Source organism: Mustela lutreola, chromosome 6 (assembly GCF_030435805.1).
Source record: "Mustela lutreola isolate mMusLut2 chromosome 6, mMusLut2.pri, whole genome shotgun sequence".
In the NCBI taxonomy this organism is placed as follows: domain Eukaryota; kingdom Metazoa; phylum Chordata; class Mammalia; order Carnivora; family Mustelidae; genus Mustela; species Mustela lutreola.
The window spans coordinates 157,851,365-157,870,728 of record NC_081295.1 but is presented as its reverse complement, the minus strand read 5'-3'; the positions used below and the strand labels follow the sequence as shown (position 1 = coordinate 157,870,728).

Below are 19,364 nucleotides of genomic sequence, written 5' to 3'. Positions count from 1 at the left end.
TGTATTATCGTCGATGTGTTTCTTTGATTTTGTTATGAATTAGTTTATATAATTGGCTGCTCCCATATTAAGGGCATGGATATTTAAAACTGTTAGATCTTGTTGTTAGACAGACCCTTAGAGGATGATACAGTGTCTTTCCTCATCTCTTATTATAGTCTTTGGCTTAAAATCTAAGTGATCTGATATAAGGATTGCCACCCCAGCTTTCTTTTGATGTCCATTAGCATGGTAAATGGTTTTCCACCCCTTCACTTTAAATATGGAGGTGTCTTTGGGTCTAAAATGAGTTTTTTGTAGACAGCATATTGATGGGTTTTGTTTTTTTATCCATTCTGATACCCTGTGTCTTTTGATTGGGGCATTTATTCCATTTACATTCAAGGTAACTATTGAGAGATATGAATTTAGTGCCATTGTATTTCCTGTAAGGTGACTGTTACTGTATATTGTCTCTGTTCCTTTCTGGTCTACTACTTTTAGGTTCTCTCTTTGCTTAGAGGACCCTTTTCAATATTTCCTGTAGAGCTGGTTTGGTGTTTACAAATTCTTTTAGTTTTTGTTTGTCCTGGAATCTTTTATTTTTTTCAAAGATTTTATTTATTTATTTGACAGAGAGAGATCACAAGTAGGCAGAGAGGCAGGCAGAGAGAGAGGGGGAAGCAGACTCCGTACTGAGCAGAGAGCCCAATGCGGGGCTCAATCCCAGGACCCTGGGATCATGGCCTGAGCCAAAGGCAGAGGCTTTACCCCACTGAGCCACTGAGGCGCCCCTGTCCTGGAAGCTTTTTATCTCTTTTTCTATTTTCAATGATAGCCTAGCTGGATATAGTATTCTTGGCTGCATGTTCTTGTTTAGTGTTCTGAATATAGCATGCCAGTTCTTTCTGGCCTTCCAGGTCTCTGTGGATAAGTCTGCTGCCAGTCTAATATTTTTACCATTGTATGTTACAGACTTCTTGTCCCAGGCTGCTTTCAGGATTTTCTCTTTGTCAATAGGACTTTGTTAGGTGATGGGATCGGTACCTATTCTTATTACTCAGGTGGGTTCTCTGTGCCTCCCGGATTTTGATGCTTGTTCCCTTTACCATATTAGGGAAATTCTCTACAATAATTCGCTCCAATATACCTTCTGCTCCCCTCTCTCTTTCTTCTTATTCTGGAATTCCAATTATTCTAATGTTTCATGTTATGGTATCACTTCTCTCTTGAATTCTCCCCTCGTGGTCCAGTAGTTGTTTGTCTCTATTTTGCTCACCTTCTTTATTCTCCATCATTTGGTCTTCTATATCACTAATTCTCTCTTCTGCCTCATTTATCCTATCAGTAAGAGCCTCCATTAAAAAAAAAAAGATTTTATTTATTTATTTGACAGAGATCACAAGTAGGCAGAGAGGCAGGCAGAGAGAGAGGAAGGGAAGCAGGCTCCCTACTGAGCAGAGAGCCCGATGTGGGGCTTGATCCCAGGACCCTGGGATCATGGCCTGCGCTGAAGGCAGAGTCTTAACCCACTAAGCCACCCAGGCACCCCAAAGCCTCCATTTTTTATTGAACCTCATTAATAGCTTTTTAAATTTCAGCTTGGTTAAATTTTAGTTCTTTTATTTCTCCAGAAAGGGCTTTTAGTTCCCCAGACAGCATTTCTCTAATATCTTCCATGCCTTTTTTGAGCCCAGCTAGCAACTTGAGAATCATTCTGAACTCTAGATCTGACATATTACCAATGTCTGTATTGATTAGGTCCCTAGCCTTCGGTACTGCCTCTTGTTCTTTTTTTTTTTTTTTTTTTTTTTTTTTTTTTTTTTTGTGTTGCGTTTTTCCACCTTGTCATTTTATCCAGATAAGAATATGAAGGAGAGAAAAAAATACTAAAATACTAAATACTAAAGAAAATACTAAAAGGATGGCAAAGACCCCAGAAAAATGTGCATTAACCAAATCTGAAGAGACCCCCAAATCGTTGGGGGAAGAAGAGAGGTAAAAAGAAGTTCAAAAAAAATTTTTTTAAGGGACACCTGCGTGGCTCAGTGGGTTAAAGCCTCTGCCTTCAGCTCAGGTCGTGATCCCAGGATCTTGGGATTGAGCCCAGGATGGGGCTTTCTGCTCAGCAGGAATCCTTCCTCTCTCTCTCCTCCTGCCTCTCTGCCTACATGGGATCTCTGTCTGTCAAATAAATAAATAATATCTTTAAAAAAATTTTTTTAAAAAGAGTATCTATATATACACACACATATAACACACACATATATATGTGTGTATATATATGTATACATGCACGTGCACACACTGGTGAATAGAACAGAGCCAGTCACTTAATTTCGGGAGTATTTTGGTCTCTTAGAAGAAACTACCTCCCAAAATTTTAAAGACAGAAAAACTTATATATATATATATATATAGGTATATATATATATATATATATATATATATATATATATATATATACAGATATATATACACACAAAAGTAAGGATAAACACAATGAAGGGATAGAATATGACTGTAAAGATGAAAAATTAAAAAAAATTCTAAAAACGTTGTTGATAATTGGTGGGGAAAAGAAAGAAAAAGAAAGTGGAGAGAATTTGCTCAGACTGGAGACTAGAACAAAGCCCTGTGCTAGATTTAGGGTGTATTTTGATCTATTAGAAGATGTTGTACCCCAATATTTTTTAGAAGGAAAAAACCTTCTGTGTATACAAGAAATAAAGTTAGATACAATGAAAGATAAAATATGACTATAATAATGAAGGTTGAAAAAGATTTTTTAATGAAAGGTATTGTTAAGATAAACTAATTAAAAAACGTTAAAGGAAGAAAGCAAAAGTTAAAAAAATTAGAATAAGACAAAAAAGAAAATAAAAAAATTAATTAACTTTGCAAGACTAAAAGAATCATGGGGAGAAAGCCATGAATTCCGTGCTTTGCTTTCTCCTCTGGAATTCTGCTGTAGTCCTTGATCGGTGAGCTCGTCTCGGTTGGACGTTCTTGCTGACCTTCTGGGGGCGGGGCCTGTTGTCGTGATTCTCACGTGTCCTGTCGGAGGCAGAACTGCACCGCCCTTGCCAGGGGCCGGGCGAAGTAAGCCGCTGTGGTGGGGAGCATTTGTCCCTCAGTGCGCCCCCGCGTGAGAGCGCGGAATCCCTCCTGTCCCCTGGTCTCCCGCTGCGCTCGCGCCGCCTGTGAGGAGCGTTTCCATCGGGGACACACGCCCCGTTTGGAGTCTCCAAACCCAGCCGATCCCTGCCGCTCTTCCAGGGGCTGTCCCCAGACCTGCCACTTGTGGGGTCCGTGCTCCGGGAGCAGTGGCCTCACTGTGCCGTGGACCTCCGTTGAAGGTAACCCCAAGCTGAGAGCTCACGCCTCAGCTCCGCCTCTGTAGCCGGCTTCCCGCTCTAGTACCTGCGAGCTCGGCGACACTCAGGCACCCGATCCTGCTGCGACCGCGGGACCTGCGACCGCACTGTCCCCGCGAGGGCCGCCCCCACTGAGCCTCTGGAGCGACGTCCTCCGTGGAGCCGACTCGACAAGTTCCCATTGCGCGCTCGGCGGCTCCGCTGCTGGCGGGGCCGGCCCCTGCCCCCAGCCTCCGTCTCCGGTGGCTTCGGGTTCTCGCCTCCCCGCATCCGGCCTTCCCGAGAGCGGTCGCGTTCCTGCTCTAGAACTGCCGCGCTCCTCCTCCATCTCCTGCGGGGTCCGCAGGGGTTCGGATGGTTTGAGGACTTCTCGCTGGACGCCTGCGACCTGAGCTCATCTCTGGCGCTGCGCCTCCGCCATCTGGACCCCTTCCCCTAGAATTTAAAATTTTCTAGTCGTCACACTGAAAAGAGAAAAAACAGCTGAAATGAATAACATTTTATTTAGTTCAGGGTATACAAAATATCTTTTCAATGAGTAATCCATATAAACACATTGTCTCGGTGTTGGTTCTACATTCCTTTTTTCATACAGACTCTGAAACTGGTGTATATTTTCTGCTGACGACACATCTCGAGGCAGCCTGGTCGCAACTCAAGGGGCAGAAGTTCCCCGTGCCGGGCTATCATAGTGGACAGCACAGTTCTGAGATCGAACGCATTGGAACAGGCAGAAGAAAATCTATAAAAGTGAGAGTGCGCAGCATGAAGGCAGCCCGTAGCTCACATTCAAGATCTGTATGCAAACCCCATTTGTCTGTCTGTATGCAGACTCTCATTCGTTTTGTGAGGCGGTCCCCACGCACTGGTAAATTGCCACTGTTCAGAGTTACCTGGAACAACATCTTGGAAAAGATTTTGGACATATGTGGACAAAATCTTGGGGGGGGGGGAGAGTTATCTGAATTCTTCCTGATAAAGTGCTTCATATTTCATATTCTTTTACCATCTTCCTTCTTTCTGGTACCTAAAGACTAAGGTATTTTTTCTGTGAGTGACAGAAGACTGTCTTTTAACCAGATCATCCATTCACAAAATGGATTCAGAAAATGAATGGATCTGAAACAAAAGAGCCATCTGACTCTCTGTCCGTGGATATTCCCTCCATCACTTCCTGCAGGCAGAAAGCCATATTTAAATTTTCCAAGTCTGTGGTACTTTTTCCAAAGCGCTCTGAATCCCTTAATGTTCCAGAAATTACTTTGTGATCCACTGGGGAGAGAAATTCTTGTGCTCACACACACAAAAATCATCTTAAAAATGTTGATAATATACTTGTAAAGCTATTCCAGTATGTATATTCTTTAAAAACAGAATGTGTAACAGTAAAAAGCTAAGATACATATTTGAAAAGAGATTCAGATATACATATTTGCAACAAAGGAAATTATCATAAACGAGCTAAAATTCACATCTGAAAGGAAACTCAGGTATACGTTTGAAAAGATAGCAAGTCACGGTATCTTTCAGCGGAACAAAATGAGGTGAGGAAGGGCACCTGGGTGGCTCAGTGGGTTAAGCTGCTGCCTTCGGCTCAGGTCATGATCTCAGGATCCTGGGATCGAATCCCGCATTGGGCTCTCTGCTCAGCAGGCAGCCTGCTTCCTCCTCTCTCTCTTTGCCTGCCTCTCTGCCTACTTGTGACCTCTCTCTGTCAAATAAATAAGTAAAATCTTTAAAAAAAAAAATGAGGTGAGGAAGTAAAACAAATAATTTTTAGTTGGGGTTTAGACTCTGCAGTTGGTATAATGTTATTTTGATCATGAGAGAACTTTGTTCTCAGGAGTTCTGTATATATCTGTTCAGTCAAACGAGCTAATTGTCGTTAACTAGTTATCTAGGCTCAGCTCTTCTATATCCATACTTTATTTCTGTCTGCTAGATTTATAACTACAAGCCTAGTGAGTTACAGTCTTCCATTCTGGGTAAAGATAGGCTGTTTAATAATTGAAGTAGCAAAATCTGGGTAGTTTCCTAGGAAGAAAAAAAATGATTCCATATTCCACAATATAAAGCAGGATGAATGCCAGATGGTGTTTCCAACTGTGATTTAAAAATTCAAGACTAGGGGTGCTTGGGTAGCTCTCTCCAGCAAGAATCTGACTCTTGATTTTAGTTCAGATAATGATCTCAGGGTCTTGGGATCGAGCCCCATGATAGGACTCCAAACTCTACTTGGGATTTTCCCTCTCACACTGGTCCTCCCCCTGCTTGCGCATTCATTCTCTCTCTCTCTCTAATAAATAAAATCTTTTTAAAACTGATGATTATTTGAAGGAAAATACTGACAAATTTTATTTCAAGAGAGCTTCTGAAAGAGTGGTAAGAGTATAGTGAATTTTTCCTTAGTATATTTACCCTTCTCCTACTTTCCAAATTTTGTGCAATAAATATGTATTATTAGAATAATCATGGAGTAAAACAAAACATCCTGTATGACAGAGTAAAATTCCACAAGCAAATTCAAAGAGAAATCTTAGGCTAGGAAAAGAGAATTGCTATTCATATCACCAAAAGGATTCCCCGTGTCACTCAGCATAGGCTTGATTGGAGAGTAAGAGGAAACTAGCCACAAGATCTCAGCGACTTAATAATAAAAGCTTATTCTTAGCATATGATATTTTTTTCCCTCTTTGGTTGGTTGATGACTTTCCTCCCCAGTGTGCTCAATCTGGGATTTATGATGATAAAGTAGTGTAGGGGAGGAAAAAAATCTAGTTCTTCTACCCAGTATAAATTCATTGCCAGGGGCCCTGCAAATTAAACTGACAAAAACCAGATTAACAGGCAGAAACTGAACACAGGTTTCCTGATACATGCAGCCTGTGTCACATGGGAGCTCTTCATGCTGAGTAACTAAGAGGGGTAGCTCAAACTTGGGCTTATAGAGCATCTTAGCAAAGAACAATACATTTGTAGAGAAGTGACAAAATAAAGGACAAGGGCTTTGGACTTTCAAGGGCAGCAAACTGTGGGAAGGCAAATCTAGGGGGGAAACCAATGGAATAAGTCTTACCTGCGGGAATCCATCTCAGCACCAACTTTTCACTTTTTCATGGCCATAAAAGCTCCCAGGAGAGGGAATTTGTGACAGTCCTCATTTCTCAGAAGTTTCTGCTTTTACTTAGAGGAAGTTTTGGGAAAGCTTCTTTTTTGCATCTGTTTCTCATTCGCCTTTTAAAGTTTAAGTGAGAAGCCACATGCCTTTGGGGTGGAAAGAAATGGTCACACCTAACTTCAAGGGAGCAGAAAAGCATGTTCAGAACATGTATATATTTGGGAAAATACCAATTACTGTGCTCCTCTACATATAAAAGGAGCTAACAAATCAATCAGAAAAATATCAAATATTTACCAGAAAATTTTGGCAAAGAATATGAAAAGATTGTTCACAGAAGGAAAATAGAAATGGGTCCTTAAAAAATGGGTCTTGAATATATGAAATATATGAAAAGATGCTGGAACTCATTCATAGGAACAGAATTGAACATCAAAGCTTCTCTGATTATGAGGCAAATTGGTTATGAGTTGATACTAAAACTAAGAATAGATATGTGGAAATTCATTACAATATTCTTTTTTGTTCTCATGTATGTTAAGATGTTCTGTAATAAAAAAGAAAAGGGAAAATTACACTGACTAATTCACACAAAAAGAAATAAAAATCTGAATAAATCTACACATGTTAAAGAAATTGAATCAATAAGCAATAACCTTCTGAAACAGAAAGCTCCAAGACCAGATGCATTCACTGGGGAATCTACCGAACATTTAAGGAAGAAATTACACCAATTCTCAACAGTCTTTTCCAGTAGAAAGAAACATCAGGAATACTTACTTAATCATTGTATGAGGCCAGCTTTAGCCTAACACCAAAATCAAAGTCATTCCCAATAAAGGAAACTAGAGACCAGTATCTCTCATGAACATAAATGCAAAAAATTCTCAAAAAATAGCAAATCAAATCCAACAATGTATATAAAAAAAAAAAATTCTACATCATGCCCAAGTAGGATTTACTGCAGGTAGGCGAGGCTCGGTCAACATTTGAAACTCAGTTGATGTGATCCATCGTATCAACAGACTAACGAGAAATCATATGACCATATCAGTAGATGCAGAAAAGCATTTGACAAAATCCAACTCTCGTTTTTGATGAAAACTCTCAGCAAACTCAGAATAAAAGGGAATGTCCTCAGCTTGATAAAGAATACGTATCTACAAAAATCCTGTAGCTGACAGCTAGTGGTGAGAAATGGAAAGCTTCTAGCGAAGACCAGGAGTAAAGCAAGGATGTCCCCTCGCATTACTTTCTCCACATCATTGGAAGTACTAGCTGATGTAATAAGACAAGAGAGAGAGAGAGATCCAGGGTACACAGGAAGAATGAACACCTGCATGGAGAGCTCATTATCACGCAGAGGTCATGGGCTACCTCACGTTCGCTTCAGTGTTGCACGTTTTGTGGGTTCCGACAAATGTATCAACGCATGGGTCCAGCAGTAACAGTATCACAGCTTGTGGCTTATTGCCAGCAACAAACCAGAGTTTCCATCTTTCCACACTCTCCCCACTACTTGGTGCTCTTGGTGTGGTTTGGCCGTCCCAATAGGTGTGTCCTGATACCTCATTATTGTTTTAATTTGCATTTCCCTGATGACTTTTGGTGCGGTCCATCTTTCCATATGCCTGTTTGGCATCTGTGTATCTTTGGTGAGAATCTGGTAAGGTATTCTGTCTGTTTTCAAAATCAGTTGTTTCCTTATTGTTGAGTTTTAAGAGTTCTTTTTATACTTTGGATACCATTCTGGTACCATGTCTGTGTCTTTCAAGTATTTCTCCCAGTCTATGGCTTGTCGTCTTCTTGTCTTGAGAGTGTCTTTCTCAGAGCAGAAGTTTTTTAATTTTAATGAAGTTCCACTTAACAACGACTTTTTTAAAATGTCATTTTTAGTTTTGAACAGCCGCTTTTCTCTCCTGTATGACTTCGTAAGTGAGAGAAAACGAGGGGCGGGGGGGTCCCAGGGGTCTTTTAGTGGATGGCGGCTGTCGGGGGGCTCGGGTGGGCGGTGCGGGCTCCCCGGGGGGCGGCCTCGCGGGGGCTCGGGCGGTCGCGAGCGAAGAGAAGCCGGCGCGTGGCTGGAGGAAAGCGGGCTTCTTGATCTCGGGCTTCTTGATCCTCCCGGAGCCCGGGTTCCCGGGTGGGCGCTGCAGGGTCCGCGCGCGGAGGTCAGTGCGTCCGAGCCGGTGCCTCGGGGACGCACGGTCGGGGAGGATTTGCGCGGGTCCGCGGGTCCGCGCAGGTTGTTCCCGAGCGGGGTCGCGCCGGGCGCCCCCGAGATCCGCGCGGCTCTCGGCCGACTCGGCGGCCGGCCTGGGCGGGCATTTTCCGGGAGCCTCTGGCGGCAGGACGTGCGTCCGAGCATCCTGGAACTCCCCTGCGCGCTTCCTGCGGGCGCCGGGTCGGGCCCGGGGCTGCGGGGCGGCCGTGGCGGCTCTGCCCTGCGCGTCCGCGGGCGCCGGGGGCCGTGGCCGGGTCGGGCCGGGGGCGGCGCGGACGCGTCGGGCGAGGCTGCGGGGTTGTCCCTCCCGCACCGCCGCGCTCAGGTCGGAGACCAACCAGCGCCGAAGCGTCGCGCGCATTTAACAGGACAGGAAGGCTGCCCAGCCGGTGCCCCTCGCCAGGGGATGTAGCTCAGTGGTAGAGCGCATGCTTCGCATGTATGAGGCCCCGGGTTCGATCCCCGGCATCTCCACGCCGGCTCTTTTATTCCCTTTGCCGACGGCTCGGCCTCTGCTCTAGAAGTTCCAGGTGAAACGTTTTAGCCCTTTCTCACCTTTAACCGTTCTCGTCCCGGTTAAATAGAGCTATTTCCCGTCGGTATGTTTCCCTCTCTAGCATTTCATTAACCACCGCATATTCCCTGCTCTCTGGAAATCTCCCTGGGGTGTTTTATCATGCAGTGAGAGGTACAAAGCCAGAGGGACAATTGGGAAGAAATTCCTCCTATGAAAGCATCCAGGAAGAGGGAGAACAGCTGGTAGCACAGAATGATTTAGCTCAGTTACATGAGGTTCCATCCATTCTCACTTTCTGCTGGAAAATAATCAGTGACAGTAAAATACCTTTTAGTAATTTTTTAGGGGCTGCTAGGATAGGGTTTTGGGTATTGAGGTAGTAGTTGCATATCAATATTCAGGGGTCCACCCGAAGACCATTAGGGGAATTTCTTCCTAGACCATAGTTACTAACCTAGTTACCATTTCATTTCTCACTGCCGCTTTGGCTTTACTTAGGATTCTGTGCAGGAGAGCAGGTCCTGTCCAGCGCAGAAGGTCTGGGAAAAGGTTAGAAATAGCGTAAACTGGAGTCGGTTAGAAACCCGCAGGTGACTGGGACAACACTGGAGATCCTAATGAGGCAGCATTCTGGCCATCTCTCATCAGATGGTTTCTAATGGCACATACATTCATGCCTTGATCCAAATGAGCGCTTTGAAATAGTGATAATGTAATACCAATAATTTACTGTTTCTATTCACATTTAAAAATACAGTAAAATGGCACCATGTATTTGTCTACCCTTATTTAAAGGAAATCCAGTAATTAATAAACCTTTGTTGGGTGGTTTTTCAGTATTACTGTGTAGCTGCTAAATCAGGAGTTAACAACTGAAAGGAGGAGAGGCAATTTATAAACCATATTTGCATCTCTGTTATAATTAGCATTTTGGAGGTTTGTAGGAGATACGCTGGGACAGAGCAGAGGGTAGGGTCAGTTCTTGAGGAGGCAGCTCAGGAAAATCCTCACAAACGAAGATACCAGTGAGTAAGTGGGAGGTTTGCAGCTGGAAATGAGGATCATGGTGTGATTCTGGTCATAATAATCATGGACATGGCATGAAGACATGACACAGAACATGGGAAAATTTAGATAGTTACACATGCCTGAATCACAGGATGCTATAGGGAAATGTAGGAGATGGAGGACTGTATGGCTTATCAAGGATTTGGGGCTTTTTTATCAGTGTTCTTGGTTGCAAAAAGCAAACACTGAGTATGGTTAACTTAAGTGGAAAAGAATATCTACTTGGCCGGGTTTAGATCAATGCTAGTAGCCTTGACAGTAAGTGTCTGACTCTGAAACTGTCAGATTCCCTAAACGTAATAAAGAAACACACACACACACACACACACACACACACACACACATTTCCGATGACAATATCCCTGTGGCTGCTTTCCCAGAGGACCCAGTCAGCAGTGAGGAGACACTGAAGCATTATAGACAAGACATTGCTACAGTCAGATTATTCTGTAAACAGTGTGAGAAATGGATTAGGAATGGTGGTAAAAGAAGATGAAAACAAGATGTGTTTGGTCATTACTGCAGGAGTCCCAAGAGCTGTGTTGGGGACCTCCTCTGAGGAGTGAGCGTCAGGACATCAAGACCTGTGCTAAGACCATTCCTTATGAACTCCAAAGTAAGGGAGTCAGAGGCTTGAATGCTCCTAAGGACCTGGACAGTAGGCAGAGCTCATTTTTTTTTTTTTTTTTTGGAAGAGATTAAGGTCCAACAGAGGATCCATCTCTGGAATATAGCTAAATTTTGAGAGCATTTCAGTCTTAATTTCTTAATCACTCCTTCTCACCCATTTTTCCACTTCCATTGCGATCTTTTGGGCTACAGAGGATGGTTAATTTACTTGGAAACCGTTTGACCAGCTAAGCCCTCTGTTTCTTTCTTACTATCCCAGTTCACCACTGCAGACGTGAGCCCTCCAGTGCTCTACCCTGTCTGGTACCTTGCATAATGTACACGCCCCCCCACCCCCGTCCTTCCATTTTGAGGCCTTAGAGGTGTATTCCGTCTCACCTGGGTGCTTCAGCTCCGCTCTCTGTGATTCACGGTTCCTTGTTGGACAGGCCTCCTAGACGAACTCTCTTGGTTTAACTTCAACTGCCTCTTCCCAATGACATGCCTGTTTCAGGTTGAATCAGCACAGTCTTCAGTCTTGGAGTCAGGAGGCACCTTCGTGAGACCACATTCCAATTTCCAAACCATTAATTTGTATCTGCATTAAAAAAATATATATATGAGGGGCGCCTGGGTGGCTCAGCTGGTTTATCAACTGCTTTTGGCTCAGGTCACGATCTCTGAGTCCTAGGATGAGGTCCAGCATCGGACTCTCTGCTTAGGACGGAGCCCACTTCTCCCTTTCCCTCTGCCTGCTGCTCTGCCTACTTGTGATCTCCTCTCGTCAAAAATAAATAAATAAATAAATAAATAAATAAATAAATAAAATCTTAAAAAGAAAGAAGAAATAAAAGAAGAAAAGAAAAGAAAGGAAAGAAAGAGTCTTCGTCCTAGATGAATGGAGACTGGTGTCTCTCTTCTTGCACCCAGTTTGGTGGCATCAGCACCCGTGTAGACAGGTCACTGAGGACTCAGCCTCTGGCTGCTCCAATCTCTGTTTCCCCCAAAACCCTAACTTCTATGCTGGTTTAGCTGCTCACATCCATGGCCATCTTCTCCATATTAGCATGAATCTGTCTTATGCTGAAATATTAAGTCCATGCGATATACAGTAATTTAAAATTTTTTAAATTTAAATTTAATTTAGTTAACATACAGTGTATTAGTTTCAGGGTTAGAATTCAGTGATCCATCCGTCTCGGAGAACACCCAGTGCTCACCACAGCAGGTGCCCTCCCTCGTGCCCGTCCCCCAGTGACCCCATCGCCCATCCCACCTCCCTTCCAGCAACTCTTCTTTTCTTATGGTTAAGAGTCTCCTATGGTTTGTCTCCTTCTGTTTTCATACTATTTTCTTTTTCCGTCCCTTACCCTGTGTTCATGTTTTGTTTCTTAAATTCCACATGTGAATGAAATCATCTGGCTTTGCGTTTCTCTGATTGACTTCTTCTGCTCACTCTTTCCCTTGCAAGGATCCCTTTGGATTACACTGGGCCCACATGAATAATCCAGAATAATCTCTCCATCTCAAGATTTTCAAGTTTGTTGATCTTCGAAATCCCAATTACTGTATAGGGTAACATTTGCAGGTTTGGGAATTAGGACATGGATGTCCTTGGGGGTCATTATTCTATGTACCACACCCATTCTAATCTGTCTCTCTTGGCAGTTTCGTCCAGGCACTTCCACAACTTCTGTTTTTCTACTGAATTTTTCTCCCTGTGACTCTTCAGTTCCTACACATTCTTCTTTCCATTGCTGTAGACTGAATGTTTGTGACCTCCCCAAGTTCACAGATTGAAACCTAATCCTCAGTGTGATAGTGTTTGGAGGTCAGCCTTTGGGAGGTCAGTAGGTCATGACGGTGGGGTCTTTGTGATAGGATTAGTGCCCTTATAGAGGAGAATTCAGGGGCACCGGGGTGGTCCAGTCGGTTGAGTGTTTGACCTTTGGTTTTGGCTCAGGTCATGATCTCAGGTCATGATCTTGGGTCTGTGATGACACCCAGGCCCATGCCAGGCTCCCTGCTCAGCGGGGAGTCTACTTGTCTCCTTCTCCCCCTGACACCCACCCCGCTTGTATGCTCTCTCTCTCTCAAATAAAAATGAATAAATCATGGGGCGCCTGGGTGGCTCAGTGGGTTAAAGCCTCTGCCTTCAGCTGGGGTCATTGTCCCAGGGTCCTGGGATCGAGCCGCTGCATTGGGCTCTCTGCATGGCGGAGTCTGCTTCGGAACTCTTTCTGCCTGCCTCTCTGCCTGTTTGTGATCTGTCTGTCAAATAAATAAATAAAAATCTTTTAAAAATATGAATAAATCTTAAAAAAAAATAAATAAAGGAGACCTCAGAGAACTCTCATGCCCCTTCCACACTGTGAGGACACACGTGATTCAGGAAGCCTGTTCTCATGAGACACCAGATCTGCCTGTGTGCTGACCTTGGACTTGACAGCCTCTAGGATGATGAGAAGTACATTTCCGTTGTTTATAAAGCAGAGGGTCGGTGGTATTGTTAGAGAAGCCTGTACACGCCGCACCACGGATCCAGCTCAGGTTCCTTGATCCTTCCCTTCGACCACATTTTGACAGTGTGCGCAGGCTCCTTTCATACTGAGCGGGCTCCCTCAGATGTCTGGCTGTAGATGGTTCCAATTGCCACTTCGTATCAAAGACTTCTGCGTCCTGCCGGAGAATCCCCCTGCCAGCTGCTCTGGGCAGTGAGCCGGCCTTCACGCTGGTCTCTGGTGTCCCCACCCAGCCTAAGGTCTGGGAAGCTCAGGGCTGTGCATCCCCGTCACCCACTCAGAGTAAAAGCAAGGAGACCTGGCCCATCTCCATCTCCTCCTGTGTTGGGATTCGAGTTAGTGTCACTTCAGAGACGAGAGGAGGAGCGAGACCAGCGGCGTCATTATGACTTTTGTCCCTGTGCGTCTGAAAAGGACTTTGGGCACCTTCAGTCCAAAGTTCATCTTTGAGGCAAGAGAAGAAGCAGAGGTGGGGGCGAGTTCTCGGTTGACCTTTTGCTGATACCTCTCTCCCTCCGTTTCCCTAACAAGATTACAGTAGCTACGTAAAGAACTCTTCGCTTCTTTGAAACACCTCATCCTACTTTGTCCGTTCAGCTAACTTGCTTCCTACTTTAGACATAAAATGCAAGCAGATGAAGGCCAACATCGCGTCTTCTCTGAGTGTCCTGCCTGCTTAAACAATGTGCCGGTATGTGTGTGCGTTGCTGTCTGCTAAAATGAAACAAACGTCCCTTGTCAGTGCTATACTGCTGGAAAGTACATACAAAATCACCTGGGAATTTTGCTAAAATGAAACCTGCGTGGTTCTGGGAGAGGCCTTAGAGTCTCTGTTTTAAAACCAGCTCCCAGGCCAAGTCAGTGTTGCTGGGCTCCAGAAGACACTTTTCGTGGCAAGAACTTACCCCCCTCCCCAGGACTAGTCCTCCAGTGGTGCTCAAGCCATCATGTCCTGCGTTCATAGGGACCCTGCTCTCCTTCTCCGTTGGCTCCCCTCACACCTGTTCCAACGGCTGTCAGCAAAAAGACAAGACTGTGGAGAACAGGGAGCCCTTCTGCATTTGCACAGCCACTAGGGAAAAAAGTACAGAGCTTCCTCAAAAAACACAGAACTACTATGGATCCAGCAATTCTACTTCTGGGGGTCTACTGACGTGGGAAGGATGTTAGGATTCGAAGCCAACGGCCAGGAAAGAATTCTTTTTTTTTTTTTTTTTTTTTTTTTTTAAGATTTTATTTATTAATTTGACAGAGAGAAATCACAAGTAGACAGAGAGGCAGCCAGAGAGAGAGAGAGAAGCAGGCTCTCTGCCGAGCAGAGAGCCCGATGCGGGACTCGATCCCAGGACTCTGAGATCATGACCCGAGCCGAAGGCAGCAGCTTAACCCACTGAGCCACCCAGGCGCCCCCAGGAAAGAATTCTTGAGATGTCTTTATGTAAGAAGGTGGTTTTATTAAACCCCGGGGACAGGAGCTGTGGGCAGGAAGAGCTTCAAAGGTATATCCGGGGCCACAGGCTTGGGGCATGATTGCCAGCATATATCTTGGGCAAGGGTGGTAGAGATAGAAATTTCCAAAAGAATTTTTATTTGTTAAAGCAGACTTAAAGGTCCTGGGAATCTGGCCGGTGACTGCCTTTTGCCCTTAGCAAAGTGTCAACATCCAGTGAAGTTTCTGGAGGAAGGTCACTCTGCCTGTTTTAAGGAGTTGTGAATGGGCTTAAGTACTAAGGAAATTTAATTTTTCTCTTGCTTTTGTTTCCCACATCATGTATATCTGTGATATTGTGGTTTGTACTAGGAAATACGTATTCTGCTTTCTGCTCCGAGCTCCTAAAGCCTATAGAATTTCCTACATCCTTACAGCAACAAAGGTGACTTTTGTTATGTTAATAGTGGTTGCACCTAGAGTGGGAGGCTGGTTGCCAGGAGACCAGCTCTGAGATTAAAGGTTGGAGCTCTCAGTCTTACCTCTCTGACCTTCAGGGACAGAAGGACGGGAGGATCAATCAATCAATCGGCAGCGGACAATGATTTAATCAGTCCTGCCATTACCTAGGCGTGGAGACTTCTCCACATAAAAACCTCAGAGAAGAGGACTTGGAGGGCTTCTGGGTCTGCGATCACGTAGATATCTGATGTGAGCCGTGCACTTGGTGGGCACAGAAGCGCCATGCCCTTTTCCTGAGCATCTCTGCCATCTGGCTGTTTCTGAATTATATCCTTTTAACTGAGTAAGTAAAATGTTTCTCTGAATAATGTGAGCTGTTCTAGAAAATTTATCAAACCCAAGAAGAGTGGGTCATGGAAACCTCTGATTTCTAGCCAGTCAGTGAGAAGTACAGTGCTGGTGTCTGAAGGAGGGACAGTGAGTGGGAAGAGAAACCGTTCTTTGCTGGATCGAGCCCTTAATCTATGGGATCTCATTAGGCCTCCAGAAAATAGTGTCAGAATTCAGCCGAATGACTGGACACTTGGCTGATATACAGAGCATTGCTTACTGGTGTGGGAAAGCTGCCTGCACACACACAGTGGAATTTGGTGACTAGAACCACCACCCTTCAATACTCAAAGGAAATTAAAGCAGATATCAAAGATACCCATACTCCCACGTTCACTGTAGCATTGATCACAGTAGCAACACATGGCGTCCATCAAGAGATGAATGGATAAAGAAGATGTGGTCTATGTATTCAGTGCACTATTACTGATGAAGTTCTTGAACCTAGGTGAGGTTCGGTGGGGTGAGGTTCGGAGCCGACGGCTAAAGAAAGAATTCTTAAGACGTCTCTGGTGCAAAAAGGTGGTTTATTAGAGCACGGGGACAGGACCCGTGGGCAGGCAGAGATGCGGCTGCCCCGGGTTGTGAGGAGTGGCTGGTTATATACACAGGAGTTGGGTAGGTGAGGACAAAGGGGTGTTCAGAAGGGCTATTGGGATAAAGAAGACTGTCAGGATATGGAAGGCCTGGTTACTATCAAGCCAAGGCCACTTTCCCTCTAATGAGGCACTAACATAAAGACAATTGGGAGTCTCCTGGTGGAATGTTACATTCCTGCTATCAAACGTCCTTGTTAGTGAGATTTAGGTCTTAAAAGAAATTTAACTTTATTTACTTTTCCTTCTACATCCGTCTCCTTCAGTTTTTTATGGAGAGGAGGGTGATGTTAGGGCTTGAGGAACTGAGTTATGTGTCTTTGGAAATTGGGCTATTGATAAGGCAACTTCTTTGTTGTAAATCTCAAGGACATTTGTAAACCAGGAGAGACTCCTGCCTTTCAGGACTGTGATCTCTGCAAGTTAACTATTTGTTCTTCTTTTAGGGCAGTCAGGGGTGCCTGTGGAATGTCACACATATTACCAAGGGGAGTGGGTGGAGAGGGGGTGCAAGGCACCAGCCCCTGCTCCATCCTCAGCCAGCCTCCTGCTCCCTCATCATTGCCACCACTAGAAGGAGGGAGACGCTGCCATTTGTGACAGCATCCAAGGACCTTCAGGGCATTATGTTAAGTGAAGTAAGTCAGAGAAAGACAAACTGCATGGTACCACTTCCATGGGGAAGGAGGGGCAAAAAGTCAAACTCATAAAAACAGCAGAAAAGTGGTTACCAGAGGATGAAAGTACGGAAATCGAGAGGTGATAAAACCTTGGATGTTTGTGCTGTCCCTGACCCCGACCCAACTTGAAACTGTGTGACGGGCCACTCCTCATGAACCCGGCGCAGCTCTTCCAGCCCACAGGTCCTGTCCCCGGGGTCTAATAAAACCACCTTCTTACATAAAGACATCTCAAGAATTCTTTCCTGGCCGTTGGCTTCGAATCCTAACATCCTTCCCACGTCAGTAGACCCCCAGAAGTAGAATTGCTGGATCCATAGTAGTTCTGTGTTTTTTGAGGAAGCTCTGTACTTTTTTCCCTAGTGGCTGTGCAAATGCAGAAGGGCTCCCTGTTCTCCACAGTCTTGTCTTTTTGCTGACAGCCGTTGGAACAGGTGTGAGGGGTGATCTCATTGTGGCTTTTATTTTATTTCTCTGATGATGAGTAATGTTGAACACTTTTTCACATACCTTTTGGTCATTTGTATATCTTTGGGAAAATGTTCAGTTCCTCTGCCTATTTTTAAATTGGATCATTTGTTCAATTTTGCTATTGAATTGTATGGGTTCTTTATATATTTTGGATATTAATCCCTTATCAGCTAACTAACCAGATAGATGATTTGCAAAATTCCCCCCGCCCCGCTGTTAGTAGGTCGCCTTTTCATTTAAAATCTCCTAACAGAAAACATTCTGTTTATTCATGTATACAATATCCAGTCACTCTTTCACTCTTTCTAAAAAATGATTCCAATATTTACTTATGCCAGTTGCTGTGGTCAGCAGTGAGGCACAGTTAAGGATGACACAGTGTCTTAGCTAGCGTTCAAGAAGCCTGGCTGAGACCCTTCCCTCCTGATTAACACCTTTGGGGAGTTCCCTCCTGCGTAAATCAGTGGGTGGAGTCCTAGCTGAGCAGGGACTGAGGCCTCCTCCCAACATCTTGAAAGCATTTTGCAGACAGAGTCAAACCTCCTGGCCGCAGGCCCTGTGGACACCTGAGCTCTGCTTCACAGGACACCTGGGGCCAGAACCCAGCCAAGCTGCTCTGGAGTTCTGACCCACACAATCCAGATTATAAACATTTACTTCCTTAACCCATTAAAATTTGGAGTACTACTCAGCAATAGATAACTAATATTCACAGCAAGACTTTAAAAAATGTTCTTTGGCAAATAATCATTATTTACAAAAATAATTGTTATCTGTTTCTCTCAAGATACCTGACTATTATCAGAACCAATACTCCTTGCAAATCAACTTGGAAGGCTGAAAAGCAGTGTCACTGTTCTTCTCCCGTTTCCCTTTTGATGCTGACAAAACCCTGGCTGGCTAGTGTGTCAGCCACCAGAGGGTCGCATACCTGCCACTGAAGCAATCATGGGCAACAGAAAGGGTTGGGCCCTAATTATTTCAGATACTCACGATTTGCGCAAACCGTGTGGGGCCCCCATCCCTGCCGCTGGACCACACTTCAGGCTCCATCGGCCAGGTGCCAGGAGGAGGTGTGCTGGAGCCCTGGGACCGCGCCGGCGCCCGCGGCCGGGGCTCCTCCTCCCGCCCCCGCCCCCGCCCCGTCCCCCAGTGCCGCTGCCCCGAGCCACACGCACGCCGGCGCCCCTGCAAGCGTCAGCCTCAGCTCCCCTCCTTTCTCCCTGGCATACCCTCCATCCTTGCAGACTGGCTCACAGGTCGCCGGGCGCGGGCCCTGCATTCTCGGGGCGCGCCCCGGGGGAGAAAGGGGCCGAGACCGCGGGAGACCCACTCCTTCTGCAGCGCGTGAGGCACCGGGGAGGCGGACGTTTCAGCTCCGTCTCGGAAGTACCGCGTTTCTCCCTTCTTTGCATCGGAGCGGGGTCTGAGGATTCAGTCTCTGGATTGGGCTGGCATTTTTGCATAAAATGGGGGTCAGTAGGCCGCAGGCAGCAGTCCAGCATCTCTCGCCTTCAGCCCTCCAGCTGTTCGCGGTGCAAGGTTGCTCCGTAACAATCCCTGCCCCGGCTCCCAGTTATCTAGCAGAGGGCGCCCGGCGGCGTCCGGAGCCCGGGAACGGGGTGCAGGAATGCGCGGACTCGGGGTACTCTGGTGTCTTCCTTAGTTAAAGACAGTCATTGGTCCACAGACCTTTTGGGGAAAAAGAGAAGAGTGCTCGACTGGTGTTTCTCGGCGGGATCCCCGCCCGGCGCGTTCTCCGCGTCCCGGAGCCGGCGGATGCGGGTTGGTCCGGGCGCCTTCCCGGGGAAGAGTGGAAATTCCAGCTCTCCGTCACCGAGAGCGGGACAGGTTCGTTTGAGACGCGGAAGGGGGTGAATTGGCTCCATTTCATGAAGGCAGCTTAGAAAAGCACTGTTTTG

The 19,364-nt window shown here is 45.5% G+C and overlaps 1 long non-coding RNA gene and 1 other non-coding gene across 2 annotated transcripts; one reads left to right on the top strand and one right to left on the bottom strand.

Moving 5' to 3' along the window:
- Positions 1-2,747: 2,747 nt before the first annotated feature.
- LOC131833069 (uncharacterized) lies at positions 2,748-19,119 on the bottom strand. The gene is made up of 3 exons (XR_009354295.1): positions 18,675-19,119; positions 11,292-11,490; positions 2,748-3,820 (listed from the first exon to the last, which is right to left on the bottom strand). It is a non-coding gene; the product is annotated as an uncharacterized LOC131833069 (long non-coding RNA).
- Positions 9,101-9,172, top strand: TRNAA-CGC (transfer RNA alanine (anticodon CGC)). The gene has a single exon. It is a non-coding gene; the product is annotated as a tRNA-Ala (tRNA).
- Positions 19,120-19,364: the final 245 nt, after the last annotated feature.